Source organism: Nannobrachium achirus (assembly GCF_963921795.1).
Source record: "Nannobrachium achirus genome assembly, chromosome: 13".
In the NCBI taxonomy this organism is placed as follows: Eukaryota; Metazoa; Chordata; class Actinopteri; order Myctophiformes; family Myctophidae; genus Nannobrachium; species Nannobrachium achirus.
The window spans coordinates 13232245-13254339 of NC_137833.1; the positions used below are offsets into that span (position 1 = coordinate 13232245).

Below are 22095 nucleotides of genomic sequence, written 5' to 3' on the forward strand. Positions count from 1 at the left end.
AATTCAGTTTTTAATTCTCCAAATGATTTTAAGACAGAGCCATTATACAAGTCTCTCAGAGTTGAGATACCTTTTCGGTGCCATGATTCCCAATAGAATGGCTCTTTATTTATGCACAGCTTAGGGTTAAGCCATATCCCAGCAGACCAGTGAAGAAAGGGATCGAACTTGAACGTACATGATATTTTCTTCCAAACCCAAACAATATGAGATATAATAGGATGTTCCCTGGTTACAATATCCAGTTTAGTTGACAATGAGTCAAAGGGCTTGATTGGTGATAACACCGCACTCTCAAGACCATACCACGGCGGGGCCCTTTCCGGAGGTAAAGCCCACTGCATCATATGCCTCATAGTGAAAGCATAATGGTATAATAGAAGATTTGGGACACCCAGGCCTCCTTTGTCCACCGGCCTTTGTAATTTTTTCAAATTCATCCTGGGCTTTTTATTATTCCATAGAAATTTGTTGCAAATTTGGTCAAATTGTTTAAAGTAGTGCAGTGGAATTTTAACCGGGAGAGCCTGAAGCAGATAGTTAAGTCTCGGAGCGCAGTTCATCTTGATAATGTTCGCCTTACCCCACATTGAGAGATACAGAGATGACCATCGCTCTACGTCAGTCCGTAACTTATCCAGTAAAGGTTCAATATTAGTCTTAACCAAGTCATCCAATTTAGGTGGGAAAGTTATGCCTAAATATTTTAGGCCCTTTTGGGGCCATTCAAAGGAGCCCAAATTAAACAACGTCTTAGGACAAAATGAAGAGAGAGGGAGAGCTTCAGATTTGGACCAATTCACCTTATAGCCTGAGATAGATGAGAACTTATCGATAATGTTGAATAGCACCGGGAGGGATCGCTCTGGTTCAGAGACAAAAAGGAGGATGTCGTCGGCATAAAGCATCAGCTTATGCGTTGAGTGTCCCATTATTATACCTGGAAATGCCTGTTCTCTACGAATAGCCGCGGCTAAAGGTTCAAGGGCGACGGCGAAGAGCAGGGGAGAGGCTGGATCTCCCTGTCTGGTCCCTCTACCCAGCTGAAAAGGGGATGATATAATACCGTTGGTTAAGACCGAGGCAGTGGGAAGAGTATATATGAGTTTTATCCAATTGATGAATTTTTCGCTAAAACCAAAACTTTCCAAAGTGGAAAGCAGGTACAGCCACTCTACACGATCGAATGCCTTCTCCGCATCTAAAGAAATGGCCGCCAAGGGGGCGGAGTCATCTTGGGTGGTCCACATTATGTCAATCAGACGTCTAATATTGTCAGAGGAAGTGCGAGAGCGAATAAACCCGACTTGGTCTGGGTGGATAAGGGTCGTAATAACCTTGTCCAGGCGGTTAGCCAATATTTTCGAGAATATTTTACTGTCACATGATGTTAAACTAATTGGTCTGTAGTTTTTACACTCTAACGGATCCCTTCCTGCCTTAGGAATGAGTGTAATAACTGCTTCAGTTAGTGAAGGAGGAAAGTGACCCTCCGACAGTGCCTCATCATACATTTTCAATAATAGCGGAGCTAGCTCCTCAGCGTAAGCCTTAAAGAACTCAGCCGTGAATCCGTCCAGACCAGGAGCTTTACACGTAGGCAGAAGTTTGATAATGTCTATAATTTCGCTTATAGTAATTGGCACATCCAGACGAGCAGTTTGGTCCTCTGACAGTTTTGGCAAGTCTAAGGTCGTTAGAAATGAGTCAATTTCGTCTTTGTCCACTCGTGACTCAGAAGTGTAAAGGTGTTTGTAAAAATCTCTGAACGCATAATTAATCCCTCTGGGGTCCGTGATAAGATTGCTGTCGTCGTCCCTAATAGCAGGGATTGCACTCATAGCCTCTCTTTGTTTTATGTATCTGGCGAGTAATCTTCCGGCTTTATCACCCTCCTCAAAATATTTCTGCCTAGCCCGGAATAGACTGAATTCCGCCTTCTGAGTCATAATAAGGTTGAAATCATATTTGAGTTTAGTTAAATCAGCCAAATTTTCCGTAGACATATCATTTTTGAATTTAGTTTCCGCACACCCAATCTTGCGTTCCAATTCTAGGAGCCTAGCCGCATTCTCTTTTTTTTTGTACGCCGCATGTTGAATTATGTGGCCTCGGAGAAAAGCCTTCAAGGCTTCCCAGGCGATCCCAGCCGATGGAGCAGAGGGCACGTTGGTTTCTATGTACAGGTTAATCTGTGCTCTCAATGATTCCTTAAAGGTCTCGTCCAAAAGCAGGCTAGAATTGAGTCTCCATCTGACAGATCTCTCAGGCTTACGAAATGACGACAGGTTTAAGTAAATTGGGCTGTGATCTGAAATAATTCTATTGCCTATTTCAGTTGTCACTACTGATGATACATAAGACTGCGAGACTAAAAAATAATCAATTCTACTAAAGGAGCCGTGAGGGGAACTATAAAAAGTATATTCTCTTTCCATTGGATGCATTAGACGCCATATATCTACCAAACCAAGTTCCGTTGTCATATCATTTAGAGCAACCTGCGCCCTGGATAAGCGGGGAGCTGACGAGCTACGGTCAAGTATATTATCCCGGACTTCATTGAGATCGGAGCCAAGAATAATAGGATGATCCCCCATTTCTCCAATCATCCGTTCAAGAACACCAAAAAATGAGGGGTCATCTACGTTGGGAGCATACACATTAGCTAATATCACAACGTTCCCTTGGATTTGACACAATGTTAACACAATTCTTCCCTCCTCGTCCCTGCTCTCCTTGATACATTTAAATTGCAGATGTTTACTAATCAGTGTGACCACCCCTCTGCTACGACTATTTCCCCAGGCTGCTCCCACAAATCCTACCCAGTCCCTACATAACTTCTTTGTCTCTTGAGTAAGTAAATGGGTCTCCTGCATGAACACAATATCACATTTTTTGGATTTAACAAAGGTCAAAACTTTTTTCCTTTTAACCACGTCATTGAGACCTTTGACGTTCCAGCTCATGAGCTTCAACCCACTTGAAGTGCCGGTTGACACAAGGTCAGCCAGCTAGTGCAGAGGTCTAACTGCAACTCCCCTCCCCTGTGCTTGCTTAGCTTGAAATATACATTATACAAAAAACACATAGACATACACTGAACAAAAAAAACAGCAGACACCCCCCTCCCTGACCGTCTGGTAAACCAGGCATAATCCCTGCCCTTAGATTGGTCCATGACTCCCTCCAACAGCTGCCTGAAATCGAACCCTCCCACACCCGCCCCACATCCACTAATCTAACCCCAGCTGGGCGGGAAGGGGTGGGTGAAACATCCCCCCCCCCCCCCGCTCCATCATTAACCATCGTATATTATAGTAAAGAAACAAAAATTATAATGATTGTAAAGTACACCCACCGACCTCATTCGATTTTTAATTATGCCCAAATTAGTAGTGCCGCTAGGACCCTGGATCATTCAGTCTAGCTCCCTCATATACCCGCATACACACACATGCACGCCCAGACTAACATACAGAGTGTGGGGCCAATAGCTTCATCCCCCACTTTATATAAGGCAAAGAACGAAAAGGAGATGGAAAACGTTGTTGGCCCCCGCCTACAATCTCGCACGCACATGTGCGCACGCACGCACGCACACACCCACACACACCCACACACACACACACATACACACACACACACACACCAGGACCCAGCAGCCGCTACTCTCATTTGCAATTTCCCATCAAACAGCCAGCCCTGAATTGAGCCTGCTGCAACAGCCCTGAGAGTATCCCCGTTTTATCGGGGCCTCTTTTAGACCCTATGTGCAGTTGTGCACCTAACCCCTCAAACAAAAAATAAATAAAAATAAAACAACAGTTTACCTATATAAATGGGAGGCTCTTATGAACTGTCCCCCCATGCGTACACACACACATACACACAGAGAAGGCATACACACACACACCCAGACAAATAACTCAACATTAATCTGAAGTATTTTCATACTAAACAAACCCAAGCACACAGATACACACAGAACACATACCCACACACACACTCCCACAGACACAAATGCTGGCTGAGCGACAACGTGAGTACACTGCATGAATTTACACTATCTAACCACCAGGTGACGACCCCTTCCATGTTTAGAAGGGTCAGAGGCCGTAACCTAGCAACAGAAGAGGCCATGTGCTTTGAGCAGCTGTAGCTTGTAGTTTTGATCAGAAGGAATGCACACACGCCCCCTAGTTACCGGGCAGGCCTCTTCCCCTTAAGACATAACTCCATGACGTCACTCATTCACACCCTCCCTTCACTCATACACAGTGCGCATGGCTTCGCAGCCCCACGGAACCAGCCATACGGTTCACGTTTAACCCCACCTCATCTCGGGTCTAAATTGAATCCTTGAATTAGATTAAACACTTTGTTGAACACAACATTCACCTAGTTACTTCTTCATAACTAAAAATTGTTACAGAAACACAATAGAATAAAAACTGAGGATGAAAGGTAAGAAATAAGAAAAATAAAAGATAAAAGCTATACATATATATATATAAATATCCACCTATACACACATACGTACATACATACATAGATCCACAAACCCATAAGTATAAAAAATAAATACAGAAATAAAAATAAAAATATATAAAGTAAATTATAAAAAGATTCACCCCAGGCATGGGCCCCAGAATGAGTATATAATATGGCCTGCCTTAATACAGAGCACTCTTAAGTCACCAACATGAAACATGTTACCTATAGCAAAATACAAAATGAAAAAGAACCAAGATCTAAGACTAGGCCAAGTTATAACATTGCCCCACCAGTTCTATCCTATACTATCCCTTACGAAACAGAATGGTAGCCTAGCTACACTTATTATAAAAAGTAAATACAATTAGCTTAAAAGCTAGGGAAACAGTAAAAATAGAAACTAAGGAATATAAAATGAGACCAAAAGAAAAAGAAACAAGGAAACAAAAATAGACTTGATTAAGGCATTAAAAGAAAAGGGTCATTGTAAATTAAACAAACAAAAGAAAATCAAAACAAAGAGAGAGGGTTAAGTAGAATAAATAAAGAATGTAGGTACTTGTACTCAAAGAGCTACCACAGCATCAGCGTGCGAAGATCACCCCAAGGATCGGATGAAGACCATGGCCTTTGAAGCATCTTCAAAGCGGCGCTTCCCCTGCGGCGTCCGAATGACCAGGACCGCAGGGAATTCCAGGGAGAAACGCACTCCCAAACCGTGGAGTGCTTTCTTGCTCTCCTTGAACTTGAATCGCCTCTCCATGACGAGCTTGGAGTAGTCGGCGAACACCATGATGTGATGGTCGTTCCATACGACGTTGCCCATCTTCCGTGCTGCGTCGGCGACCAGGTTCCTATCCTGGAATCTCAGGAATCTGGCGATGATGGTTCTCCCAGCCGCAGGTTGACCACCGCCGCCGTCTGCGCCGCCCGTCTCCCCGTCTCGTAGTGGGCCGGTTCGATGTGCCCTCTGGAACTCCAGACCGTGAGGGAACTGTATGTTCAGCAGAGTTGGTAATGTGTCGCACAGAAACTTGATGACGTCACCCTGCTCGCAATGAGGTGGAAATCCAACTAGTCTTAGGTTTAAACGCCTTTCCCGGTTCTCAATGTCGTCCAATTTCAGTCGTAGAGCATCTAATTCAGCTGAGGAGGTTCCCGGTTCAGCGGCCCGTATGTCGTCGACCGCCTCCTCCAGCGAAACCACCCGTCTTTCCACCTCGGAAATGCGGTTAGCTATGTCAGCTAGCTTGCTATCTGTAGCTTTCGTCGTCACACTAATAGCCTCCAACTTTTTATCATGAGCCTCGGATTTCGCCAAAATAAGTGCAGTGAGTTTCTCAAACTCCTTACTCACGTCCCCAGACATCCCCCTGTTGCGAGTGTCCACGGTTTTATCTTCCAGTCGTGTCGGAGCCGGAGATGGGGGGAATAAGTACACTCTCTGCGAGTTACCCTGTGTTTGGTCGACGCTAGCCTCGTTGTTAGCCGCGTTGCTAGCTCCTCGTGTGTTGACCGACGACGTCACGCTTGCTTTAGCCGCATATGAGACTTTTCGTGTCTCTTGGGGCATTGTGGCACCTTATAAAGGTTTCTACAAGTCGGTTCGAAAAGTTTTTAGTTCTTTACTATTAAAAATAAGCAGAATGTGAAAAGATGTGAGAGCCGTTCTCCTCTACGCAGCCATCTTGGTTGAGCGCGTCACGTGACTCCTGCCAGCACTGTTCTAAAGTTATGTGCAGCCAGCAGTGCTCACAACTAGGGATGGGTATCGTCTGCGATACTTTTAATGGTATCGATTACATGACGTCGATACTATCGGGTATCGGTTCACGTAAAAAGGAACGATACCTCGTTTCGATACTCTGGAACGCACCCCTGGCCGGTTGCATCTGTAACAGCTGGGCTACTGAGAGTTTAATGACTGCTTTAGTAGGCTACACTCGTTACTGTGGAAAATAGCCGACAATAGCCTATAATGTTTATTATTGTGAGGATTATCCAACGCCTATACTCTCCACTCCGCCACACTGTGATCAACATCATCGGCAGCAGCGGTAGAGCAGTTAAACTTAAATAAAAAGTATCGAAAATGGTATCGAAAAGGGTATCGTATCGATTCAAAGGTGAACGATACCCATCCCTACTCACAAATGAGAAATGTATGCTTCAGACTAGGGCTGTCACAATTATTACATAATCGTCTAATCGTGATTATTTTTCATAATCGTCATAATCGTGTCCATTTAAAAAATAGTGGAAATAGCAGATCTACAAGCTCACAACGCGACGCGTTGTGAGCTTGTAGATCGGCTATTTCCACTGTCAATGTTCTTTTTGAGCGGTGGTCACACCGTCTCCATAGCGTGGCCGTGTGTGTATCCGTGCGTGCGTGTGTGTGTGTGTCTGTCTGTCTGTAGCCTGAAGTACCTTTTTTGACCACACATGTTAAGGGAGGGGCGCTGTTGTTCAGGCCACTGAGGCCAGGCACACACACACACACACACACACACACACACACACACACACACACACACACACACACACACACACACACACACACACACACACACACACACACACACACACACACACACACACACACACACACACACACACACACACACACACACAGCCTCCACCGCTCAGTTCACACGAGTGTGATTTTTTAACTATAAAGTTGTCAAATATGTCAGTAATTTCTTTGTATATTTAGCTTATGTGTCATATCTACCATGTGTAATTCAAAGCCTAAAGCTAAAAGCCAAACAGAAATGTAATTGTCAACGACAAAAACACAATTAAATCGTTAATCGCAATTATTTGAGAGAAAATTAATCATCGTGTAAAATGCCATAATCGTGACAGCCCTACTTCAGACAGAGTAGGGTTGGGCAATTAACCGTACATTATATAGCAAAACTGACATTTAGAACCCATAACCAACTTGTAACCCATTAAGACAAGGGTCTTCAACAGGGGGTCCTCAGAGTTACTATAGAGGTCCTCCAAGTCTTTGTGTGATAGAAACTTTTTTATTCCCTAGTGTCCTTATAGAACTTTAGCCAAAAATAGACGATCTACAAGCTATAAGCTCGCAACGCCTCACAGTGCGAGGCGTTGTGAGCTCGTAGATCGGCTATTTTTGTCAAAGAGCTTTGGTGTAGAGTGGAAAAAGAGAGAGGTCTAGTTTATTATGTATTGACGGTTCAAGTGGTTAAATATCTGAAAACACAAATTGACATGAATCCAAAATACACTGACGATCGTGCTGTCAAACAATGAAACTATATGGAATCTATGAAAAGGTGGGGGTCCCTGCTTCATCTCTCTCTCAACTAAGGGGTCTTTGGACTGAAAACGTTGATTGCATGTTTAACCCCCATACCAACCCCATCTTTCAAACATGGCAGCCATATTTGTTTACATTTGAAGAATACATAATGGCTGCTAGCTAATGAATGCCTGAACGGATTTCCAAGCAGATTTTTTTGTTTCAAAGCTGTGAACAGCGTGCACACACGTGGTGCATGATTAGGCATGAATTACATGGAAGGATTTAGAAGACATTTCTTGTTGATGCTTTTGAAAACTTGCCCAGAAAACACTGACTGAATCTGCAGCCTTCATCATCACCACATGAGGCCTTTTCGGCTTCACGTTCAAACATAGTTATAAAAAAAACTAAAAACTTTAAAATAATCCTGATATTGATTTGAAGTCATAGTCAGCTCAGCCCTAATGCCAGTGCCAGCCATGTTCCAAGCAGAGGTGGAAAAAGTACTCAAATGTTGTACTTAAGTCAAAGTATCAATACTGCTATTTAGAAATACTCTGTTACAACGAAAAGGCCTGTGTTCAATTGTTACTTGAGTAAAAGTATTGGCATAACAATATACTTAAAGTTCCAAAAGTAAAAGTAGGCCTACTACAAAAATGTTTGAAAATAGCAGATCTACAAGCTCACAACGTGATCTGCTATTTTCCAATAGCCTAGGTATCAAATAGGGTTAAAGTGGTAAACGTATGTTTTTAATATTATAATTAATATCTGCAAAGTAACTCAAGTTTTCAAATCAATGTAGTGAGGTAAAAGTACAATTTTTGGATCCGAGATGTAGTGGAGTAGAAGTAAAAGTATTGGAAATTGGAAATACTCAAGTAAAGTACAAATACCTCAAAATTGTACTTAGGTACAGTACTTAAGTAAATCTACTTAGTTACTTTACACCACTGGTTCCAAGTCAGTGGCGTCAGTTCAGCAAAAGCTAGGGTATGGCAAAGATGGGAGTCCTCATAGAAAAGAGGCATTACATTTTGTATAAAACGGTTCTATTGTGAAAATAGCATATCTACATGGTCACAACGCCTTGCGCTGCGAGGCGTTGTGAGCATGTAGATCGGCTATTTTCACAAGGTCTAAAAAAATTAGTTTTTTTACACAAGTTTCTACAGTTTCTTGGGCTGGATATGGCAGCCTGGAATGGTTGTTCAAGTGCAGCTAAACTTGGCATGTTAGTAAACGTGCCACAATTAACATGCACCTGTGCAGCTGACCTGCAGAACCTGGCAATATACCATTTTGTCAAGATGGGGAGAATACAAGTGTGGAGGAGAATATCATTATATAATATAATACCTTGTTAAAGTGACCATTTTGTTGCATTTTGCATTATTTTGTAGTTATTTTACTGTAATTTAACAACATAATAACCAGCACAGATAGACAAAGAGACATTCATGGCTTTATATTTAAAAGAAAACTTTTATTTTACCCCCCTGGACCCAAGGTTATGGCAGCTGCATACCCCTGCCATACCCAATTGACGCCCCTGTTCCAAGTTATGTGCAGCAGACACATTATTGAATTATTCTCCAGAGAGCAGACACAGAACGTTAGCACATTATTACAACATGCAACTTTCACCTCATGTTTTCAGTCTTTCGTCTGCTCCACTAATAAACTGCAAAATGACTTCGTTTAAGTTGCCTAATAACATTTAAAAAAAGTTTTTTGGAAAAACAGCAATGACATTGCATTTTTTGGGGGGCATCAGCAGGCTTCCTTTACAACAGTCTCTTGTGCAGCTTGAAGCAAGGAAAAACTAATACAACAAACTGCCTACAGCATTTACCAAATACACCACCCCACACCCCAATAACAAGGCCTGAGTTTACTGTGTTGTTGACAGTAACATACTGACATTATCATTATAATATTGCTGTGGGGAAGAAACCTTGTATCTCCAAATTGCAACTTTTTTGTTTTCTTCTCTTTCACTGAATAAAAAAACGTATTTTCACTGAAGAGCGAGCTACAAAGTATAAAAGGCCTTAGTTCTCTCACACTGTATTTTGACATCAATGTTAACTGGCTGGGTTAGGGTTAGGTTAGGGCACCCTGGCCACAATATCCACTGTGGGCGCCGCTGGGTGGCATTAACTGAAGTGGCGGAAGTGCTGCGGTTTGGGGAAGTTGCGTCACGCAGTGCAGGTCTGTTTACATCCGCCAGCGAAACAAACCTGAATAGATTGTAGCTCTTAACAGGTGTCCTTTGTCAGAATACATGTTTTTGTTTGGATATTGTTTATTACGAGCGCAAACGAAGGATCGGGAGAAGTAGAACAGTTTTTTCGCCAGCGGGGAAGGGGGAATACACCACACTGTGAAAAAAACAATAACATCCGGTGAAATTCTCCCCGCAGAAGTAGCGCCGTTCTATGCCGTATCAGCCTCACGTCGTAACCAGGCTTTTCTCTTCGCAGATGAGTAAGCCTGGCTACACAAGGCTAGGGTTAGGGTTGACGTTAACTGGCTGGCATTCGCAATGTCGCTACTTCCGACAGGTGACAGCTTTTCTTCTTACTTGTGAAAGTTTCATTCGAAGCCTGAATTAGTCTTACTCTAGTGAAATACTGTATACTGAAACCAGCCTTAATATAGCTTCCTTCTTGTGGCTTTCCACTATTTACATATCTAGGTCAAGCTAAAAATGAGAGCATAATATTAACTATAGGTTTCTCTGTCAAAGAAAAAGACACTAGTACTCTAGAGTTTGAGCCTTGCTCAGGTGGATTAATTGAATAATCAAGACCCTGGGTTTGATTAATCATTTAAGCCCTGTTGGTTCAAGTTTGTTTAAGCCCTTAGTTGTCCAATGGTGGCGTGCCAAAAATAGTGAATAGCTGATCTACAAGCTTGTGAAGCATTGTGAACTTGTGGACCGGCTATATTTTAGCTCTTAAATAATATCAAACATGTAATTTTCCGAATGTCTGTCTGTCTGTCTGTCTGTCTGTCTGTCTGTCTGTCTGTCTGTCTGTCTGAGTGAGTGTCTGTCTGTCACAGCGTTTCTCCTCGGTGGCTGGAGCAATTGATCTGAAATCACATCACCATTAGCATATGAACACACCTGACATAACTGTGAAGCCCGTTTGTCACTTTCACAAATCATATGCTGTATATTAGCATTTTTATGGTGTATCTACTATCTATTCTGCATCTAGCATGAGGCATATCTATTCTGCATCTAGCATGAGGCAACATGTTTAACCAGCTGTTAAACAGTGTCGGTGTCTGGCCCTGTTACAGATGTTGTCCAAAAATCATGCAGATCGGTACACAGTATCTCTGTAGCCATTAAACGAAACGGGTATTTCTTACATTGATGCTCCTACATATTATCATGCAAGCACCAGTTAAAGTCACTTTCCATCCCTCATATACTGTGTGCACAGTGCACACCCCATAACCCACACACTGCACATCATTTCGGAGTTCATATCTTTGAACGCGTAAGGGCTAGTATATATATATTTTTTAAATCGTAATTGAGGCAAAAGTTTGAAATAACCATGATATTGATTCGAAGTCCAATCGCCCCAAGCCCTACTATGAAGATAATATGAAGTACTACCTTTAATTATACAGATTACGGCCAATATTTTACTTTCAGATGAAGATAATCTCCTTTCAATGTGATGGTAACCAAACACCCTGAGAAAACCCCACAAACAATGGAATTCAAGAGAGGGTCAACTGTTTCATAGGACAAGTCCAGACAGGGGGGGTCCCCACCTCAGGTGTGAATGAGGCGAGCTAAATCACTTTTTAGCTCAATACCCAAAAGAGACATTTGTCTCACCTAAACCTGCAAGCTAGTGAAAAAAAAATCAGTAGCGTAGCTTCGTGCCATGTATTTTATTCATAAAACTAGAAGCAGTGCTCTTCCGAGCACAGGTCTCCACCAGGCCACACAAATCAGCCTGTTATAGCGCCACCATGAGGCTGATTTAAAAAATGTGGGGCAGAGGTTCTGAATTAGCATCCAGGGAGTGTGTGTGCTCAGTTTGGCAGCGATCGGGCCAACGGCGCCGGAGATTAGCTGGTAACAACCAGGCCACACAAATCGGCCTGTTATAGCGCCACCATGAGGCTGATTTGAAGAATGTGGGGCAGAGGTTCTAGATTGGCATCCAGGGAGTGTGTGTGCTCAGTTTGGCAGCGATCGGGCCAACGGTGACTGAGATTAGCTGCTCACAAACTGCGAGGACGCACGGACGCACGCACGCACGGACGGACGGACGGACGCACAGACGGACGGACGGACGGACGGACGGACGGACGGACGGACGGACGGAGGGGAAAACATACTCTCCCTCAGCCTTCGGCTGGTGGAGACAATTACTTTAGGAAAATGTTTGTGTTTGTTGATGAAACTCATAAGAAAATCTTTAAAAATAATAATGACAAAAATGTAGGAAACTAAAAACTAAAAGGGTTATTCAAACGCGACCCACGAAAATCTCAGCATCACTGCTTTACATTAAACATGTAACGTTAAACGCAGAAGCACCCGGGAGGAAGTGGACTAAGAAAGAGGAGGAGCCAAACCGAGTTCATGTTTTACAAAGAAGAATTTATTTGTTTAACCGAATGGGTTCCCAGATTGAACCACAGCGTCCCTATTCTGGGCTGAACATTCGGCAACAATAGCAGATCTACAGTTCTAAAGCTTGCTTTGCGCTGTGTGAGCTTGCAGGGCAGCTATCATTTGTCTAAGAAGATTTATGTAGAGGGATATAGTAGCAGACCTAGCATAGAGCCCTGGGGAACCCCGGACAAAGGTATAGAAGGAAGTGGTTAGGTTTTCCCTAACTGGAGCAGCCTGCAGGACTAGAACTATACTGTCGGGTGGAAACCTTGTATGTCCAAAACCGGTTTACTATTCAGGAAATGGAAACTATGACCCGTGTTCCAATTGATACCAACAATTGAGTTATTATTTAGTCTCATGTTAATACTTTTCATTTGTTTTTGCTCAAAAAATATATATTTATATTTTTATAAAATCTACCACACACTTACTGTAACCACTTTCAAAATGTTTTCAAAATTGCCAAAAGATTGTCAATGTACAAGCTCACAATGTGACGCGTTGTGAGGTTGTAGCTCAATTATTATTACTACTTGTGTTGTGTGTGAAACTTGTGTCCAGCCAAGTCAGCCGTGCAGCAACGATGCACGGTTTTGTTTTTCTTACACTGCCGAAAACATCGCTAAGTATAACTACTGTACCATTGACATACTTTTGGTGATCTAAAGTAGAGAAACCTGAGCACAAATACTCATTGTTTAACTGCAAAAGCCTGACGCATTTAATCGTTCATTCAAGCATGAAAACAGTCAGCCCAGGTATTTGAAAACTGGCATTTAGGCTAATCATTAAACAGCCTTATTCTTGAAACATACAAAGTAGGCTACATTGAGGGCTGGTAGCCTAAATTTACTAAACACACAGTCGAAGGCCACAGGAAACTGGGGCATCATGTGAGTGGCAGAAGTACTTCATGTGTTTCCAATTATGGACTTTGCAAGACTAAAAGATGTTTTTATCCTGGCCTTCCAAAGGCAGACCTGGGATAAAATTAGGTTAGTTAATTCAACTAATCCAGTGGTTCTCAAACCTTTTCATATCAAGGACCCCCAAGCTGATATGCATTTGGCTGTGGACCCCAGCCATCTCAAAAGATATTTTGTGGAATTAGAACATAATCCCTATCCACTCGCGGTGATCCACTCCCAAGATAGCCGCTTCTGCGTCCACCTCCCTTTCCACCACTCGTCCCATAGATTAACACTACTAGCCCTTACCCGTTCAAAGAGCTCCGAAATGATGTGCAGTGTGTGGATTATGGGATGTGCACTGTGCACACAGTATATGAGGGATGGAAAGTAACTTTAACTGGGCTTGCATGCTAATATGTAGGAGCATCAATGTAAGAAATACCCGTTCCATTTAACGGCTACAGAGATACAACATCTGTAACAGGGCCAGAACCCCCCAACCGCCCGCCCGCCCACCCGCCCGCCCGCCTGCGCACACACACACTCCCCCCCCCCCCCCCCCCGTGTGTGTGTGTGTGTGTGTGTGTGTGGGTTTGTGTGTGATTGTGCATGGCCTGAACAACAGCGCCCCTCCCTTAACATGTGTGGTCACAAAAGGTACTGTAGGCTAAATAGATATAGATACACCATAAAAATGCTATTATACAGCATACGATTTGTGAAAGTGACAAACGGGCTTCACAGTTATGTCAGGTGTGTTCATATGCTGATGGTGATGCGATTTCAGATCAATTGCTCCAGCCACCGAGGAGAAACGCTGTTTCATACAGACAGACACTCACTCACTCAGACAGACATTCGCAAAATTATAGTATAGATAGTATAGATGAGGATTTTAGCTTTTTTCCCAAAAAAGAAAAAAAGGGAAATACTGTTTTTGTTTCAGGTGATGTCATCAACATGTAAAGTGACCTTCCGGTTACCCCGGAAATAATTGGTGACCCATAACCCCCGGCTCCACCGGGCGCGTCGAGCGTCACGTCAACGTCAACGCTGGGAACGCTCCAGTTTTAATCAATAGCAAATAGAATAATCGCTGAAAAAATAAACAATAGTTGCGGCCCTAGAAATGGAGGGTAGCTTCTTGGTTTACCTGTGATCCTAGTTTCTTCAGGCACTAACGCTGTCTCTCTGCCTTCTATGGGAGCGTGTCGCTGTTACTACATGTCATCTTTTCGACACCCGACTCTAACCCTCACCATAACCCTAACCTCCGTGGAGTGAGTCGCTAACCCTCCAGTCGAAATGATGGTTCGAAAGAGCGCGATTTTCCCGCCTTCTATGCAAGTGATTACGAATCTTACGATGCTTATGCCTAAATCATATAATATACTGTCCTGGCAGAGACAATGTCACCACAGTCATTAGCACAACATTACATGTTGTACAAAAAGGCTAAGTTAAAACTTTCAAATAAGACTGTAGCATAAGTCAATAATATGCATTGTGTGTGTGTGTGTGTGTGTGTGTGTGTGTGTGTGTGTGTGTGTGTGTGTGTGTGTGTGTGTGTGTGTGTGTGTGTGTGTGTGTGTGTGTGTGTGTGTGTGCGTGCGCGACTGCGCGCGCGCGCGTGTTAGTAACAATGTCAAACTTGTTGTACATGCCGGATCAACAGACTTCTACATTACAGTAAATATTTACATGAAAAGGCCTTTTTTTCCAGGAAGAAGTAGATAAGCCAGAGCCAGTGTGTGATAATGTTTTTTTGGGGGAGTAGAGTTGGGGGGTTGACAGACAGACAGCTGGGACAGTTGTGCTCGGGCCAGGCACAAGCTGGGATTCAGCCCTCGCAGGCTAGCTAGGCCTGAATCCCAGCTCTGTCCTACAGCAAAGCCATTGTCTCACATGGGTACAAAAAACACTGACTTCACTTGTCTTGTCAGAGATGAGCCCTTTTTGCTTGTTCATAGTCCGACATGCTTGGCATTGGCAATGAAGCCTTGCTCTGCCAACTGAACTGGAACCGCTGACAACAATAAAATCTATTCACAACATTAACATTTTGGCCCCTTGACATCGCGCAACGCAATTACACCCGACTGTGTCAGCGCAAGTCACTTCCTCATACAGCAACGCATTTCCAGTATATTTGGATTACTGTCTTTGAACTATATACATGGATATATCCCTAAGTTCACACACTAGGGAGCAGTAACCTATAAATAAACACACAGTATAATATAGACAGACAGATAGACAGACAGACAGACAGACAGATCGAAAGAATTACATTCAGGTATTTAGCAGAGAGACCTACACAATATGGAAGGTAATAATCACGTCCATAGAATGCTAGAGAGTGTAGTAGTACCTCAAGTCTAGACAGAAACCATATTAGGATTCAAGGTAACAAGAACCTAGCACTGTCAAAACAACAATGTGTACATTGCAAATAACAATATACACGGTACCAGGTAAACAATGAACCTAGCATCCGTTTAAATGGCATGCCATCTAAATTACAGTCTTAACAGTGTGGTCAAGAAAACAAACCCAAGTAACAGATCGATTTTTAGACAGATATGCGCATGTATGTACTGTATATTTTGGTAATCAGGTCAGCCTCTCTGTTCTAGGGCTACAGTAAATAAAGACAAAGCACTACTAGGAGGCCTCTAGAATGTAACGTTAACCCCCGGAAGTCCAGATTCAAAGATACTCGATATGCAGGCAGGTAGGTATGCATGTTCAGTGTTTACATTCTAAGAGAGCTCAGAGAGCCAGCTGATGGACGAGTTGTCCATGTCTTTCATACAGTGCAGGACAAGTGCAGACAGACACACTCACACTCACACTCACACTCGCACGCACGCACGCACGCACGCACGCACGCGCGCTAGAGAGTGTAGTAGTACCTCAAGTCTAGACAGAAACCATATTAGGATTCAAGGTAACAAGAACCTAGCACTGTCAAAACAACAATGTGTACATTGCAAATAACAATATACACGTTACCAGGTAAACAATGAACCTAGCATCCGTTTAAATGGCATGCCATCTAAATTACAGTCTTAACAGTGTGGTCAAGAAAACAAACCCAAGTAACAGATCGATTTTTAGACAGATATGCGCATGTATGTACTGTATATTTTGGTAATCAGGTCAGCCTCTCTGTTCTAGGGCTACAGTAAATAAAGACAAAGCACTACTAGGAGGCCTCTAGAATGTAACGTTAACCCCCGGAAGTCCAGATTCAAAGATACTCGATATGCAGGCAGGTAGGTATGCATGTTCAGTGTTTACATTCTAAGAGAGCTCAGAGAGCCAGCTGATGGACGAGTTGTCCATGTCTTTCATACAGTGCAGGACAAGTGCAGACAGACACGCACGCACGCACACACACACACACACACACACACACACACACACACACACACACACACACACACACACACACACACACACACACACACACACACACACACACACACACACACACACACACACACACACACACACACACACAACTTAAGTTATTGTGTGAAATAGTTATGTCAAATGACAACAAGGGCCGGTTGCAGTTGATGATTGATGCAACAGGGGTCCTCAACAGGGGTCCTCAGGGTTACTACGGGGGGGGGGGGGGGGGGCACCAAATTGTGTGACAGGATCATGTTTTTTACATTAACCACTTGAACTCTATCCATATTCTGAGTGGAACATTAGCCAAAAGTAGCAGATCTACAAGCTTAAAATGCCTTGCGCTGCGAGGCGTTGTAAGCTTGTAGATCGGCTATTTTTGGCAAAGAGGTTTGGTGTAGAGGGTAAGAACTTCCCAGCTAAGTCTTGCAAGATCTCACTACTTCCATTGACAACGCATTGGTGACTTCGGCTTGGTGTGGTCCAGGACAGCCAGCTATCATTCAAGGCACACATTGCATCAGTCACCCGGTCCTGTAGGTTCACACTCTATAACATCTGTAAAATCAGACCCTTCCTCACCCAGGGGTCAGCTCAGCTCCTCATCCAGACATCAGTCATATCAAAACTTGACTACTGTATCTCTCTCCTCACTGGCCTCCCGGCATATGCACTTAAGCCTCTCCAACTGATCCAAAATGCCACAGCATGACTGGTCTTCAACCAGCCAAAATTCTCACATGACTCTCCCCTTCTCCAGTCCCTCAACTGGCTCCTGGTTGCAGCCAGCACAGAATACAAAACACTGATGCTGGCCTTCAAAGCAGCCAAATGTATGGCACCTCCATACCTTCAAAGCCTGATCAATCCCTAGAACCCTCACTAAAAACCCCAGGACAGAAATCCACTTGTCCTAGACAATTCGCCCTCCTGGCCCCAAAACTGTGGAATAAACTCCCTGTCGCACTCAGAACAACAGACCTCCGCCGTGGCCTGAAGATACACCTCTTCAGACTCCACCTATTAGGCCCATAGCACTTACTGTAGCACTCGCCTACCCTCAATGACCATACATGAAAGATAGATAGCATTTTTTAGGTTTGTATTACATTTTTTACTGATTAGGTGCTTGGTCTACCCATGTTATTGTTCTAGATTGATATTGGTATGCTTTTGATGTATTGATGTTGATGTATTAATGCTTATTGTGTTGATGTATTACCTGCTTATAAGTCGCTAGGTGGCTAAATGTCTGAAAATGCACTTTAATCCAACATACGCCGATGATGATGCTGTCAAACAAGTCTAAGCTGTCTGAAGAAATCTGTGAACATTTTAAATCTGCATCACATACATTTTATACAACAACATGTAATAGTGGGTGGATCCCTGCTTCATCATCTCTCTCTCAGCTAATAAGGGGTCCTTGGCCTGAAAACGTTGAAGACCCATTAGAATAAACAACACACACACACACACACACACACACACACACACACACACACACACACACTAGGGCCCTCAGACAGCTCAGCATTGCATTGTATGGGCTGGCTGTACCGGGGCTTAAAGAGCTTACAGCCTAAAAATAGACAAGCATTGAGCAAGCTGGCGTCTTCAAGTCAATTCCTAACGGTGCTAGCTTTGTGCAGAACGCTATATTGTCGCTCTTCTGGGCTTTAGCGTATGGACGAAATGACACTATAATATGAACCCCAAATGTTTTGATGTCTCACACACACACACACACACACACACACGTTGTCAAAGGTTGCCCCATGCAGTGGGCATTGCATTGTGATTAATACAAAAAAGGGGGGAGCTAGCTTGACATGGTCAATAATACAGTCTACTATGCTACCATTGACATGACACCTACCTAACGCCTAATAATTATACTCATTTATTAGCTGCCCCGCAAATAACTAATCTACAAATTAACAACGGGTTATTTTATTATTTTATTTGTATTTTCTGGGGAGAAGCGACACCACTGTATTTTTGATATTATAAATAGGCTTCATTGACTACTAGCTTGCGTTGTTTGTAGCTTGTGAAAACAGCAGATATACAAGCTCACAAACAACGAGCCTGTAGATCGTCTATTTTCACTTCTTCGGCGTCGCTAATTGCCCACAACAACATCTCCATAATAAGCACGGACTGACAAACTATATACCCCATGCAACGTTGTTGTTGTTGTTGATGTTATTAAGCTTGAAGGTCTAGTTCAGGTTCACCGTGCAAAGGATATACAACTATGTGTATTTATGCAGCAGTAGGCTATAGCCTTGGATCAAGACTATCATAGATATGGATGTGTCTATTTTGTCGAGTCTGACAAAAATACATGATCTATAGGTCTTGGATCCAGCAAACACATGCTACAACCACTTATATATGTGTACAGTGTATGTAGGCTGTTTAGTTGACCCCCAGGGTCTCCCATATGGCTTTATTATTACTAAATCCAGTGGTGAAAAATGGTACTCACATTCACATATAATATAATTCAACATGTACCTGAGTGAAAGTGTTGGCATCAAAATGTAGGCTATTTAAAGTACAAAATGTTTAAAAAGATAGGCTAAAGTGGTTTATGCATGTTTTGTAATATTATAATTAATATCTGCATAGTAACTAGTCACTAAAGTTTTCAAATAATTGTAGTGGAGTAAAAAAAAAAAAGTACAATATTTGGATCCCAGAGATGTAGTGGAATAGAAATAAAAGGTATTGGAAAAATACTCAAGTACAAATCCCTAAAAAGTGTACTTATAATTACAGTAGGCTACTTGAGTAAATGTACCAGTTACTTTCCACCACTGCTGCCCATATAGCTGTACATTATTACTAGGTCGTCTAGTTATTTATTTACCTCTACACCAACATCATCTCCAAGCCGAACATCCCGAACATTCGGCGTTGTGGGAGGCTATTGGAACAAAGTGGGTTAAGTTAAGTTAAATTAGTTGACACACTTACCTTGCAACCGCATTAACAACAATACGACATCATCGTCACGTCACGTCACATCACATCGCGGCGACTTGTGGCTCTCTTCTTGAAACAACGGAGGAATGTGGCGGCCGTTATTTTTAATAGCAAACAACTGGAGCTCTTTCTGATCGAATCGGGAGGTTACAAAAAAGAAGAAAAAAAATAATAAGACGTTACAAAAAAAAGGAACACACCGATGCAAAAAGGCCGTGCGTTTCTTGTTTACACACAGAGATCGGGTGATCATGCAAACGCAACGGTTCCACTGTCTGTCCGTCTGCGATCGTTGTGATCTGCTTGGCTTTGCTTTGCTTTTGCTGCTTCCCCCCCCCCGAAACCAAGCGACTAGCATGCACACACACACAACTGTAATGTAATGTTGTGTCCCTCCTACTCCTCCTTCTCCTCCTCCTCCTCCTCTTCTGACAAGTCGGCTCGTGTTTTCATGGGTAGGCGGTTTTTTTGGGCGACTGTCACTTTAAGGACTTTTAAAGGAGTAGTTCACACCTAGAATGACTTTTTTCTATTGATTATGCATGCCATGCCATTGACTTATATAAGTCAATGGCATGTAATATATATATTTTTTTTTTTGTGTGTGTATTTGTCCATTCCTCAGACAGAAAAGTGATTATAGTAAATGTACCCCCATTGATTCCGGATGGGGACCCAAATGCATTGTCCTGGATGGGGACCCATATACAATGCCCTGGATAGGGACCCTAACGCATTTGAGTCAGGGAATATTTAGTTAACCCTTCCTTGACCCTAAATTTACCCCCATCGATTCTGACCCATGCATTTGGGTCCCCATCCAGAATCAATGGGGATACATTTACTATAATATTTATTTTATTTTATTTTATTTTAACTATTTATTTTTGTCTTAGGAATGTGACAAATACAAAACAATATTATTGAACTCAAGTCTCCATGGCGTGTCGAAAAAAAGTCATTTTGGGGGTGAACTACTCTTTAATACCTAAAAAAGAAACAGAGATTACTGCATCAAAAGTAGTCTAATCAACAAACTGTTCAAACATTGGCCAAATTGTTAAATAATATTAGAAAGAGGCAAATATTGTGGAAATAGACGATCTATAAGCTTGCAGCGCCTCAGATTGCGAGAGCCTGTTGATCAGCTATTTTCACTATAGTTATCTGCGGAAACTAAAATAGGCCTACTTCAATTACATTCCAACTAAGAGCTTGTCAGGTTGGGGGTTCCAACTGAAATATAATTACCGGTATTCTGGGGGGTCACGACCTGAGAAGGTTGCCATCATGCCATGTCTGCTAATTATAGTAGTTTTGTGTTTCCATGGGTATGTGAGTTTTTGGTGACTGTCACTTTAAGGCAAGGGGGCAGTGTTGCCATGTCTTCTTATTATAATAGGCTCGTTTTTTCATGGGTAGTCCGTTGTTTGGGTGACTGTCGCTTTAAGGCAAAGGGGGCAGTGTTGCCATGTCTGCTCATTATAAGCAAGGTTGGGAGTCCATGGAAAAGCCACTTTAAGTATTAGGCTATGTTATACTTCAGATATTGGAAAATACTTTTGAAATATATTTGAAAATAATTATGAAAGATGGTTGTGGAAAATATCTCTCATGGGATTCTCCCTGGCATAAGAATAAGATAGCATATATTCAAATGGGGGGTCTGTGGCCAATTCATATTAAATTGATTGTCCTTAAATGAAAAAGAAAAAAAAAAGAATATTATGAGAATTGCTTTAAGTAAAGCAAGGGAGGGATTGGCAGAGCTATTGAATCTAGAGCTTGCCTATGCAGAATGTGTGTTGTTGGAAGCATTGAAGCTCGCTTTGTGGGGACATCTATTGGCCGAGAAAAGAATAACATACATAGCCCTACCAAAAAATGAATAGGAATTAGGAATTCATCTTTTTTAACTGCAAAAAAGAGGAAATTATTTAAAAATATATAGCATCAAAATCAGTTGAAGCACTTTAACCATATATAGGCCTACATTGTACATCAGTGATTTGATACGTTGTGAGCTTGTAGATCTGCTGTTTTCACTAGGGATGGGACGATACGCAATATTATCGTTTATCGTGATAAAAAACACTCATGATAATCGTATCGTGGAGATTTAATTTAATTGTGATATTGTCCTCCGTCGTGCACTGGGATCAATTCACCTTTTATTTGCCCGAGCTGCATATCCGGTACCACTTAAACCCTCTATAATTGGTAAAAGGTAGCCTACTTATAATATACATACTTGATACAGTAATTTTTTCACTATCTATCAAATGTCTTTGCCAAAAAATAGCCGATCTACAAGCTCACAACGCGTCGCAATT

At 42.4% G+C, this 22095-nt stretch overlaps 1 protein-coding gene across 2 annotated transcripts in view; it reads right to left on the minus strand.

The window, feature by feature from the left end:
- The window catches only part of sgms1a (sphingomyelin synthase 1a), a 72708-nt gene extending 52597 nt beyond the window's left edge, over positions 1-20111 (minus strand). For both annotated transcript variants that reach the window (XM_080741065.1, XM_080741066.1), the window contains exon 1: positions 19754-20111. The gene's annotated coding sequence lies outside the window, so the exon portion shown is untranslated. The remainder of the gene's footprint in view (positions 1-19753) is intronic.
- Between the last annotated feature and the right edge of the window lie 1984 nt (positions 20112-22095).